Source organism: Stegastes partitus, unplaced genomic scaffold (assembly GCF_000690725.1).
Source record: "Stegastes partitus isolate 25-593 unplaced genomic scaffold, Stegastes_partitus-1.0.2 Scaffold572, whole genome shotgun sequence".
Taxonomy (NCBI): domain Eukaryota; kingdom Metazoa; phylum Chordata; class Actinopteri; family Pomacentridae; genus Stegastes; species Stegastes partitus.
This window is the reverse complement of record NW_007578303.1, coordinates 283,952-295,481: the sequence shown is the minus strand read 5'-3', so window position 1 is coordinate 295,481 and position 11,530 is coordinate 283,952. Positions and strand designations below refer to the sequence as shown.

The 11,530-nt window shown below is 39.2% G+C and overlaps 1 protein-coding gene across 3 annotated transcripts in view; it reads left to right on the top strand.

The window, feature by feature from the left end:
* Positions 1–414: 414 nt before the first annotated feature.
* LOC103362399 (trinucleotide repeat containing adaptor 6A) overlaps positions 415–11,530 on the top strand; it is a 36,152-nt gene continuing 25,036 nt past the window's right edge. Inside the window, exons 1-3 of one of the 3 annotated variants that reach the window (XM_008288737.1) lie at positions 415–607; positions 2,926–2,977; positions 10,085–10,183. The gene's annotated coding sequence lies outside the window, so the exon portion shown is untranslated. Of the gene's footprint in view, positions 608–2,925; positions 2,978–8,301; positions 8,437–10,084; positions 10,184–11,530 lie in introns of those variants that run through there. The other 2 variants (XM_008288738.1, XM_008288739.1) reach the window with 2 other exon arrangements.

Genomic DNA, 11,530 nt, shown 5'->3' with positions numbered 1-11,530 from the left:
TAACTTAAAAAAAAAAAAAAAAAAGTCTTATTAATGCTGGTGAGGGCTGTGTTTGGGGACGTCAGTATTGTATTATTATTATTTTTTAAATTCTCCATGGAATACTTTTATTTAATTTTAAAATAAAAAAAAGTGAATTAATAAATTAAATGATTTTTCCTCTGCTACATGTGGTAGCATACTTACATTGGCACGGATCATTATTATGTAGAAGGGACTGAGGTGCTTGTCCTTACCAGGGGTGACATGCTTGGCCTTTCTTTCTTTCTTTCTTTTTGCAAGCTTTTACTCTCATTTTCTTTCGATTGTATTGAGTTTCTGAATGTGTTCGGTGTTCTCAGTCAGAGGAAGTGGTAAATGTGTTTCCTGCTCCGTCTACCCCATCTAGAAGCACACATACACACACACGTACAGGCTGAAGTGAATGCAGAGAGAGAGGAGGGGAAAGCAGAGCACAAGCGAAAGAAGGTTAGCCAGCAGCGAGTGAAGAAAATGGCGAACACGCAGGATGAATGCCTCCCCTCGTAGATGCTGCAAACGCGTTGAATTTCTTTAGCCTTACAGTCGGCTTTCCTTTCCACTCTGTTGCACTTTATACTTCAATGAGGTGAGCTTGGTTTTATGTTGTTTTTTTCGAACAGGGGACCGTTTCTTTTTTTTTGTCGAACCAGTGTGAATGTACCGGAGCAGGGAGACCGGGGGCTGGTGGAGATAAGTTGAGCAGCCGCTGTTGTTTAGTTAGCCTTCACTGTGCTAAGATAAGCTAGCTTTAGCCTCCTGTTCAGCGATACGGCTCGATTGCACCGCAGTTTACAAAGACTGACAAACCAGGTGGTTGCATGCAAAAAAAAGCGGAGCATTTAAAAGCTTCTGGGGGACAAACGTTTGTATTTGTAGTCGGCTTAACCTTGTGCTAACTAGTTTGAGCATTGGTCAACCCCAGTTCGCCAGCTGTGCTTACGTTTCTGTGAAAAGAGGAGATTTCTTTAGATTTTATTGCATCTGTGAATTTGTGTCGGTAACATATAAGTGTTTGTGCATTGGATCCCACGTTAGAACCCATTTTGTGGAATAACTTTGTCAGTATTTAAAAGGAGACCGGGTAAGCCGCTTCGTAGCGCTGGCTTTTAGCTAGCATTAGCAGCCATGCTAATTCGACGACGCAGGTCGCTCGGAGCTAGCAGCGACTGGTTGTTTTGGCTTGTAAAGACTTGCATTGAAGGCATGGCTGTCTAAATGTCAGTAAACATCCCAAATTCAGCGATAAAGAGGAATATGAACGTGAATTAAGTGGTGAAAATGGTGAAACCTGCAGAGTTGTATGTCGGTCAGAGCGTTAACCCCCTCTGTTGGCAGAAAGACAGAGCAGCTGGTTAGCTGAACACCAGACCTTCGTTCTTCTGGTTTTGCACCTCTATTCGCCTTTTGGTTATTGCACGGAGCCGACGGCAATGCAAAGACAATGAAACGGTGTTGCAATTCATTTGCATCGACTGTAATGTGATGCAGTGTTAAGGCCATTGTTTTTGGCTGCTCTGGAAAAACACTAGGCTCGAGAGAAGCCATGTTGGTTAAGCTCTAAGTCAGGCAACAGCTGAGATAATGGCCGATCAGGACCCGAGCTGTAACTTTGACCTACACACTCTCACTATGTCTTTATCTGTCGTTTTCACACACACATTTTCCATTCACCTTGTAACGCCTGAATTTTAGGGCACAGTAATCATGAACTGCCCTGTTATGCAGTTCGACCTGCATTTCCACATCGACTAATTGAAATACTTTACATACAGCAGTTAGTAGCGAGCCTGTTTGTGTTGTGCTGGGTGAGGTGCACGTCTTTCAACCTGTTCACCTCCAATAAACATTTTAATTGACTTGAGCATACCATTGCAGGTTCAGCGCATGAAGGGAAATTGGTCTCAAAATGGTCGTAAATGTGTATTACATGACCACAAAATGAGAAAAAAAAAGTGTTTTGCAACGTTTTGTGTGTAATTTTGGGTGATCACAAATGCCTGTTTCAATTATCACACACATAGCAAACAATTTGAACTCAACCTTAATGCATATTAATATTTAAGGAACAGATTTTTAATTTCAGCTGCACAGCTCTAATCATTTTTCAAAAAGCTTTCCGTGCTTTCAATTCCAAAATATTTATGACTATCTTTTGCATTTCATTACAGATTATTAAATATACGTGCATGGATTGTTAGACATGTGCACATGATTTTACGTTTGCATGTATAGTATGGAGAGTCTTCACTGTCTCAGCTCAAAAAGTCACAAAACCATGCTGCTGAAAAAATGGCATAATTTCAATAAACAAAATAGCGTATCGCCACTTGAATAAAACGCATACAATTATGTATTTTAGCCTCTCTAGAGCAGCCTGTAAATGTAAACATATGATTTAGTCAGTCAAGGCAAAAAGTAGATTGTACACAAGCGAGAGAACGCCATGACTGGATGTCCCGGTGACACATCCTCAGAATTCATCAGCCAAATGACTCATTGTAAGGCCAACAAATACACTTTGCAACGTGAATATAGTTGCAAGATCAATATTTCAGGCAACTGTGGATTACTTGAGCCACATCTGATAGTTTGGTGCATTTGTAAAATTGTTTTATATGGTATTTGAGTACAAGTTGGAACACGTACCTTTGAGTACGCAAAAATTATGCACAAATACATATTTGTAAATCTTATTTTTCATTTGTAATACGCATTTTAATCAAATTGGAGACTCATTTTCAATTCCAAGCTCTGACATGTTCTTTTTACAAGCAAGTTTCTCAAAATAAACTAGTAAATTGTAGCACATCCATATTCAGGGTAAATATTACTATTTGTGACAAAAGTTTGTTTTATTTACATTTTCAGGTGTCAGAAATATTCTCATCTCTTCTTTCCTTTCAGAGATTCGGAATTGGAAGCTGTTGCCACCAAAGAAACTGAAGCATCTTAACAGGTCAGTGTGCCACCATAAATGGACGCATACATTCAGCTGCCAGTGTATTAGATACACCTATATTTAGAATAATAAAAGTATGTACAACAAGTCTGCAAAAAGTTGTACCTTCATGATAGTTAAAATGTAACATTTTTGTTGGCTGCAGTTTGTGGTGCTGTTGAATTGTTTTGTTTCACTGTAAGTAACAGGAATCCTTTTTTTTTTTTTTTTTTTTAATAACTGCAGTTTAACAGCACAATCAGCAAAACCTGAACATTGTAAATTTCATGAAGGACAGATTTGTGGCAGGAATTTGTCAGGCTGCATTCATTACAGCTAGGTGTGTGGAAAAGTACCGGCTAAGTGTACTGAAGTAAGCGTACCAATTAGTATCAGCTTTCTAGCCACTTCTCTTTAGATGATAGCGGGACCTGTGTCTGTGTGGTGGGCTACTAAATGGGAGTGTGTAAGTGTGTGGGTCAGGGGGACACGGGATGCCCAGCTCCTGCTTATGCAAGCACATGCAGTTCCGTTTGAATTGAATTGGAAGGTCTGGGTTGGTCTAGGCCACATTGTGCTGAGTAAGCTTTGCTGTTTTAAAATCACTAAATGAGAAGCCAGAGTCCCAATGTTTTGTGTGTGAAGAGGTGTTTGTGCAGCTCATTGTGTTCATACAGATGCTCTACATACAAGCACACAATAGAGCTATGGACCACAACTAGTTCATCAACTCATTCTAAAGGTTCTGTTTTAATCCATTTTCTGTTTTTAGAGCCTAAACCTCTTGTTTTTGGGCTCAATTTTGTCAATTAGGTTAATTTTTTTTTTGTTCTGATTGTGCCATAACTACAGAGACCTTCTTGAGATCGAAATGCAAAATGTGAAACATGTTCACTGCCTTGTTTTTAATGCTGGTTCAGTACATTTTTTTTCTGTTATCCGCTCTCTTCAGTGTGATTGTTGTGAATCATGGTGTTCATGGCTCTGTAAGATATTCTCATATGCTGGTTTGTTTGGGGTTGGTTGCTAAAACTAGTTGAGGATGTTTCACATTTTCCTAACACTGGGGCATAGTTTCCAGCTGTGTGTATGTGGGAGTGACTGCTGCTGAAGTAATGTAAGAGGAAACACTGTTGGATGTAAAACAATTTGAATATTTTTTTTATTATTTTTTACAGAAGTCAAAAGTTCTGTTATGAGTATGTTTTCAAGTGAATCCAGTTTTTTTTCCTTTACATGACATCATTTTCAGTTTCAGCTCCTAGTTTTTCAAAAATGCCTTTGCTTTTGTGTTTATTAAAGAAGTCTTGTCCCAGAGTTTATAGATGGCATTTGATAGTTATTTCTGTAAAAAAACAAACAGCAGTATCATAAATTTGATTCTTTGGTTGCTCCAGTAGGAATTGTGTCCTTATAGCACTCACACTCTGAAGCCCCTTAGTTATGCATGAGTAAAACCCAACTGTGAGTCAGTTTCTCGACGCAGATGCACCACTCTCTGCAGATATGTCCAGTTTATATCTTGTGGGTCTGCTATGACTGTAACCTTAACACAAATGGGGAAAAAAAAGTGTAATTAGTTGGGTGTAGTGTTATTTCCTTTGACTTTTTTAGAACAATATGCTGTCTTGCTTCACTTTCACTTTTGGTTGTTTGGGCCTGTTCTCCAAATAACAGTCTTTGCTTTACTAAAAAAGCAACAAGCATTATTTTGGAAAAGGGTTTATCAAGTGTTAAAGCAGGAGCATATGAATGACTCCCATGCTGGCCAAGTTGAGATTGTCGTGTTTGGAATTTAATACTGCAGCGCTATAAATGCCTAAGATGTCGCAACATTGCTACACTGGTGCTACAGTGGTGCTACATTGGTTGCGGATCAGGTAGTTGACCATTGCCCCTCTGAGCAATAAAGCCACACCTGCAGATGGTCATGAGACGAAAAACAAGCAAAGCAGAGAAACGGAGCATTTGTTGTGTTCGAGCTGTGCAGGCTCAGGCAGGATGTGAGCAGCACAAAGGCAGTTTTACGTAAACAAGTTGTTTAGCTGTGCGGATCGGCTGTGGTGTCTTTTGACTGGTGTAGCTGACATTGTGAGCTGGTAGAAACAGACCAGAGCTTGACAAACAAAACTACCTCATGTTCATTTTTTTTTTCTCTACAGTGGCGATGCATTTAAATCGATACAAAAAACTGTAACCTTTGCAATGCTAAATGAAACATTTATATAATGGTATAATGGTTCTTTTTTTTTTTTCCTGCTGTTGAAGCAGTCACAACTTGCTTGACGCTACGTCAGCCTATTACAAACAAAAATGCAAGATCAACTTGTAATGGACCATGTTTACTTGCTACATAGATGTGCCATTTAAAACAATTAAAACAATTACTTTGCTCTTACAGTCAGCTAGGTAAAATTAAAAACAAAGTGCCCCACCCTCCTCTGCCAGCAGCACATTTTAATTGCTTTTTTCATCCAGAAATATCATATTCCCTTCCTCAAGTTACCCTGACCTGAAATGAACTGGCCTCGTTTTGACTGCACGAAATAGATTTAATTCAGCTAGACTGAATCTGTCACGTCTTGCAATGTCCCCCTCAGAAAGCCTTCGCTGTTGGGCTGTTTGTGATTCAGAGGCACTCATTGTCATTCACTAATTGAGTGATGACTTCTCTGAACGGTGCCTCAAGTGTTGAGCCTCTGTGAGAACATGCTAATGCAAATGGATGCAAATGATGTGCTGTTGTACATGTTAATTAGCCACGCGAGTACCTTCTGGCTTTTGTTCTGCGGGGACAGAAAAATCTCTGCGTGTGTTTGTGGATGCTCACACACATCACTTTGTGTTTGGGTGTATGTCTGCTGTGTTTTTGTGAAAATAGCTACTTCCACAAGGTTACAGATGCAATCAATACTGTCTCCTGTAAATTTAACAGTACTTGCTTGCGTGTCAGCATGACTACTCCTACAGGGCCTTGGGATGCCATAGTGTAATGCCTCAGATACCTGACCTTTGCCTCCTTAGAAACCCAGATATAGTTTGATTAATTTCCGTCTTGTAGCTATATGTGACAGCAGGCATTATGATGTTTAGAGAAAAGGCAAATGGGTGACAAAGTCTTTAATTTTTTTTAACTATAAATCTTACCTGACTTAAAGTACCATTACATTTTATTGAATGATGCAAATCCCTGAAGTTAAGATGGAAATTTAGGACAAAGTAATAGACAAGGAAAACAACGACCCAGCTTTCTTTGAAAATTATTAATGTTTTAACTATCTTGCACACCTATATGTAGGAAAATAAAACATATACCGACTATAGTCATTGGCTTCTTTGCAGAAGGCTATTTTCACATGTGACCTTTTATGACTGTTTTTCTCATCTCTCCTCTGTCTGCTGCTCTTTATCCCTCTCAGCCTTCCCTCTGTCTTAAGATGGAAAAAAACAAAAAAAGTATGCGCTTAATAATGGAATCAACTGTCCAGATTGTTTTATCCACTTTAGAAACAACAAAGACCATATTTAGAGATAAGATATTTTTGGAAAGCAGTCCTTCTTCAGCAGTCGGATGATTTGTATGCTACAGTGAAAACGTCAACTCTGTTCTGTCTGCTATTGTTTGTGAAACAGAGGCACGAAAAAGTAGCTGTATTTGTGAATGATACAAGATTGACTTTAGCCTGCTTTTCTCACTAATAAGAATTTCTTGCATTGGATTTAATCATAGTGTATACAGGTCCTCAAGTCAAAACGTCTCAAACTATTTATCTCGTTCACTGTCTTGCAATACACTACTTTGTTTAGTTACTTGTGTGTTTTAACGTTTGAAGTAGTGGTTTCTGGTTTGCAAGGGGTCACCTTAATTTATTTATTTTTTCCACACACCAGAACATGATAGCATAAATATTAAAACTGTAGTTTTGTACACACTAAAGATGAGCTAAGTACTAAAATGATTACCTGAAGTCGTTCACCTTTAAGCACAATGATCATATCGCTGACCTGATTTATCACAGTTGTACATTAACAGACTCACTAAACAACAAAAACAGGGAGCACATGGTTAGTGTGTTAAAGTAGGGAAGAGCTAGAAATTGCAGAGAATGATGTAGTGCTAAATAATTGGTTAGCGAAGGTACAGAAAGTTGATCAACGGCTATTTATACTCAAGTAATTTTTAAAAATCTTGTCCAATATCAAACATTTGCTGGGTCCTGTTTCTTAAATGTTGAAAAACAAGTCATATGTAGTTGTCACTTGTAAAACTTTTTTTGTTATTTAAATATACTTCTAATACCATTTTACATTGGCAGATTGGATTATTTGATAAGAGTCCGCTGTTCAACACAAGGACTAATCGTGGAATGACTTGTTTTAGTTAGTTTTTTTTAGCATTATCTGGCCAGACAATGAGATAAAACAAAAAAAATCATAAAGTTGTCCTCTTCTCCTTTACTTTCCCTCACTGCCTTCTTTATCCTTTCTTCTGGGTTGGTGACTCCGAGTGCCCCCCTCCCTCTGTCAGCTGTAGCTGTCTGGGGGATGGGCAATTGTGGGTCCATTCATAAACAGATGCTGTCCGTGGTGTCTATGCAAGCACTCCAGGAGGGCCCCCACCATGCTCTGCTGTTGTTGTTGTTGAACCCAGAACCATCTGCTGAAGCACTTGATGGTTGGAAAAGAGTGGAGGAAGGAGAGGGGGAAGTGTGGGAACAGAGGAGAGGGGGTGGGCTGTGAAGGTGGCAGTAAAAAAAAGAAAATTGTAACTGTGTACGGTTGGTCCGAATAGCAATTTCTGTTCTCCGGATATTCGGCCCCAATTAATGACGAATATCCCGAATATTCGGGGGTGCCCCAGGGATGGTTGCTGATGGGTATTCGTTCCGACTTGGGGTGGGTGGGTGCTGTGCTATTCGGGTCCAATCCTATAACTGAGTGCACTTGTAGTTGGGTTATAACAAATTAAGGCCACCAGCTGATTCCTTCTGTCATTTAGACATGTTTACAAGAAGACAATTACATTTCCTAAGTGTAGGGTATGAAAAGTTATGACTTTCGGGTGACTTTTGATGGTGTTAAACATGATTTTAAAAAAATCTGTAGTCCCAAGTTCCTCTCTGGTCATCACTTATCATCAAAGGCTAGAACTATAATTCCACACACGGCATTAAACTCTAACCGCAACTGTGCAATAAAGATGAGCACAACCTTTTTTTTTTCTCTCTCTCTCTCTCTCTAATCAGATTGTCATACAGAAAGTTGCGCGGCTGTAGCATCAGCTCTGATGCGTACATTGCTTATCAGCGATTCCACATGTGTGTCTGACACGTATTAGATAAGTCAGATGAGATGCTTTCTTCCAGGCCAAGACGTGGTGAAAAATAGCTGTTTTTTATTTGTGCAGAGGGGACATATATTAATCAGCGTGGCTGTAAATGTGCTGTTTCAAAAGAAGTGGCTGGATAAATTATCAGGTAAATTTCTCTGACCTTAATGAGTTGATGCATTCTGTAACAGAAGCCTCTGTTTGCTTAGAAATAATAGGAAAATTTTTTTTTAAAGGCACTGTGCAATTATTAAATCAAAATGCAAGTTATTACATATTTAATGGTGCAGCTGCGATGTCTGTCTGAGTTGTTTCAGCATCTCTGTGCGTCTGTCTCAGTAAAGCTAAGGTAAGTGCTGTGCAGTAATCCCATTATCGGATTAGACTGCAGCCTGCAGCTTTCTCCTGCAGGCTAAATGGCACACCCACCAGGACCAGTGCAGCTAAACTTAACACTTACTGAGGGAGAATCCGTTGTCTGATTACAAACCAATAGGACACTGATTGGAAAATGTCTATTGAGGAACTAAAAAAAAAAAAAAAAAACGTTAAATGGAGTAGTGGCAAAGTTTTGTTGCATATGTATAACCGTACCAATGTTCCTGTTTGGAGGAGAGATTCAATTTATAGCGATATGAAGCAAAGAAAAAAGCAAATTCTCACATTGGAAAACCTGGTAATTTGGTATTTTTGATTAAAATGTTTTTCTTGAGACATTATTCAATAGATTTGCTGTTTAAAATGTTTGTTTTTTTTCAAATTTTGTAATAAAATAAACCATTATATTAGGTGCAGACAAAAAATGGAAAAGACAGAAAGAATTTATTGCATTTCAAACAACAGGGTTTGTTTCTGTGATAAAGCAATTGGTTGTTATGGTTTCCATCTGAATGACAGTTTGATATTTATGGGACACTTGGTTTAGTTTTTCTGTGCTCTGCTCAAACCTCCAGTGTTTACCCTCAATTCATGACTAGTAGAAGTACACCACAAGGAGATCAAAATTGCTCACACGACTAAAAGTTTTGTTAGAATTAAGTATGTTTCGAGCTATTATGTATTCTGAATCTGTATTTTGCACTGAGCCTATGATTCTGTTTCGTATTTTCCTACCGAGAACAGCATATGTCCTTGAAGATAATATGGCCGGTGAGAACCAGTTCGCACACTTGGAGACAGCAGAAACTCCTCTTTTCTATTAGATACGATTGTTACTTTAGCGACACGCCGTACCAACAACATCCAAACATGTTGCTTACCAAATGTCAAGGACGTGGACAGAGCGCAGAAGAGGTATGTCTGTCCACGCCATTGGTAACTGGCCAATTAAACTCGGTAGCGTACCAATCTTATCTATGTTTGGGGCAGGCCCAGCCCAAGAAGATATCTGGAACCTGGAGCCGAAAAACCTCAGTTCAGCTGGACATGAGATTCCTCTCCGTCCCTCTGAATTCCAGTGCTGCAAAACTTTACCTGTGACCTAAATAAATTCTGCATCTGAGAACCGAAGATTTCTCCGGCTTGTTCTTGGGCTTCCAACTAAAGAATCGGGTCTAACAGTTTGCTTGGGAGGGAAAAAAATTTTCTAAGTGGTGATAGTGATAATGTGGATGGGTTTGGTTGTATGTTGGTACAATACAAAACCATTATGACTACAGTAATCATAGGTTTACTAGCAAAGTGCATCCAGGTTTAGCCTTTACTTACAAAAGTTCAGCTTGGCTTTAGAGGTGAAATAATCAGAGTGAATTAGCAGTTACAATGAAAGTAACAGTATCTCCTGCTGTTGTTGACAGGGAACACACCCACAGAGGGAAGAACAGTGGATGGAAGAGAGAGAGAGACGGAGAGTGTGACAAGGAAGGAGGATAAGAAGATACAGGACTGGACTGAAGGTGAGAGACGATGTCAGGGAGCCGTTTGTGTTCCGGGTGCAAAATACCAACTTAGGCAGCACGTTTTGGTGATTTCATTTACGGTTTACTTAATGGCACTTATTCATTTGGGCAAGAGAACTTTCAGTGATTCCACTGAAGGTACTGCCATGGCTCAGCGCTCAGTCTAACTGTTCATATTGATTTGCCATTGCAAAGGTAGTAGTTCTTTGTGAGTACTCATTGTCTGTGTGATTTATCTGCATCTGTGTCTTCTTGGAACCTCTGTTAGCACCGAGCTATTTATCCATGAGCGATGTGTCATTAAAAACGGCCCAGGTCTCAGTGTGCAATAGGCCCGTTTCGCTAAGCACCAAATGCAATTATGCATAGTAAGCAAGGACATGATTAATATTGCATATCAACAGAATTATACTCTGGGTAGTATAAAGGATCACTGTAAGCTTAAAATAGTTCCACAACCCTCAGCGCTGCAGTTTTTTGTGTAGAGATATGAAACTGGCAGTACACAATAGGAATTTGTTTTGTAGAAAGTAGCGAAGCATGTTCATCTTGAGATTTAACTCGCTCACTGCTGGGCTGAGAATATCCACTTGAACGTGAAAAACACACAAAATAACACTCATTTAAACAGCTAAAATTCACAGTGTAAGTGTCTTTTTTTTCCCCCCATTTTTTTCTTCTAGCCTGCAAGGTCTGGGTTCTATTACCGTTTTTCTGTCTCCACAGTGCCGTGTGCTTTACTCTGTTGACAGCACTGGTGTACTTTGCCATGTGACGTAGCAGTGTTTTCCATTTGAATTGCCTTTAGTTTCCACTGAGTCCCGTCAGTACGAGCCTACTACTGTTACAAGTGAAACTACTGTCATGGCTACTGTAGGCAGGAAGTCTGATAGCGTCTATCTCTGACCTTGAGTGCGTCTTTCTTTGTGTTTCATTTGCTCTCCGTCTCTCGCGTTTGTTTTCACTCATCTCCGCTGCCGTCCTGTGTCTGCAGTTGCATCTCACCCTCGTCCTATTTTGTCAGAGTACAAATGAACACGTAATTCAGGGTTCAAAGTCCTGCGATGCCACACTGCAGACTGGCACAGTCATTTGTTGTCAGGGAAGCCCTTCTTCCCAAATAATGGTTACACAATAAAAAGTCTAATCATTTTAATTGTGTAGGTCAGGTTATGTGACAATACAACTGTTGCTCTGTGAATTGTAAGAAAATTAAACTGCACCAATTTAAATTCAATGTTAAATGGAATTACAACTAATAATGCCAAAAAACTTTGATTCTGGGTTTGAAAAGGAAAAAAAAAATCAAGATTTTTTTATTTTTTATTTTTTTATTTTTTTAAT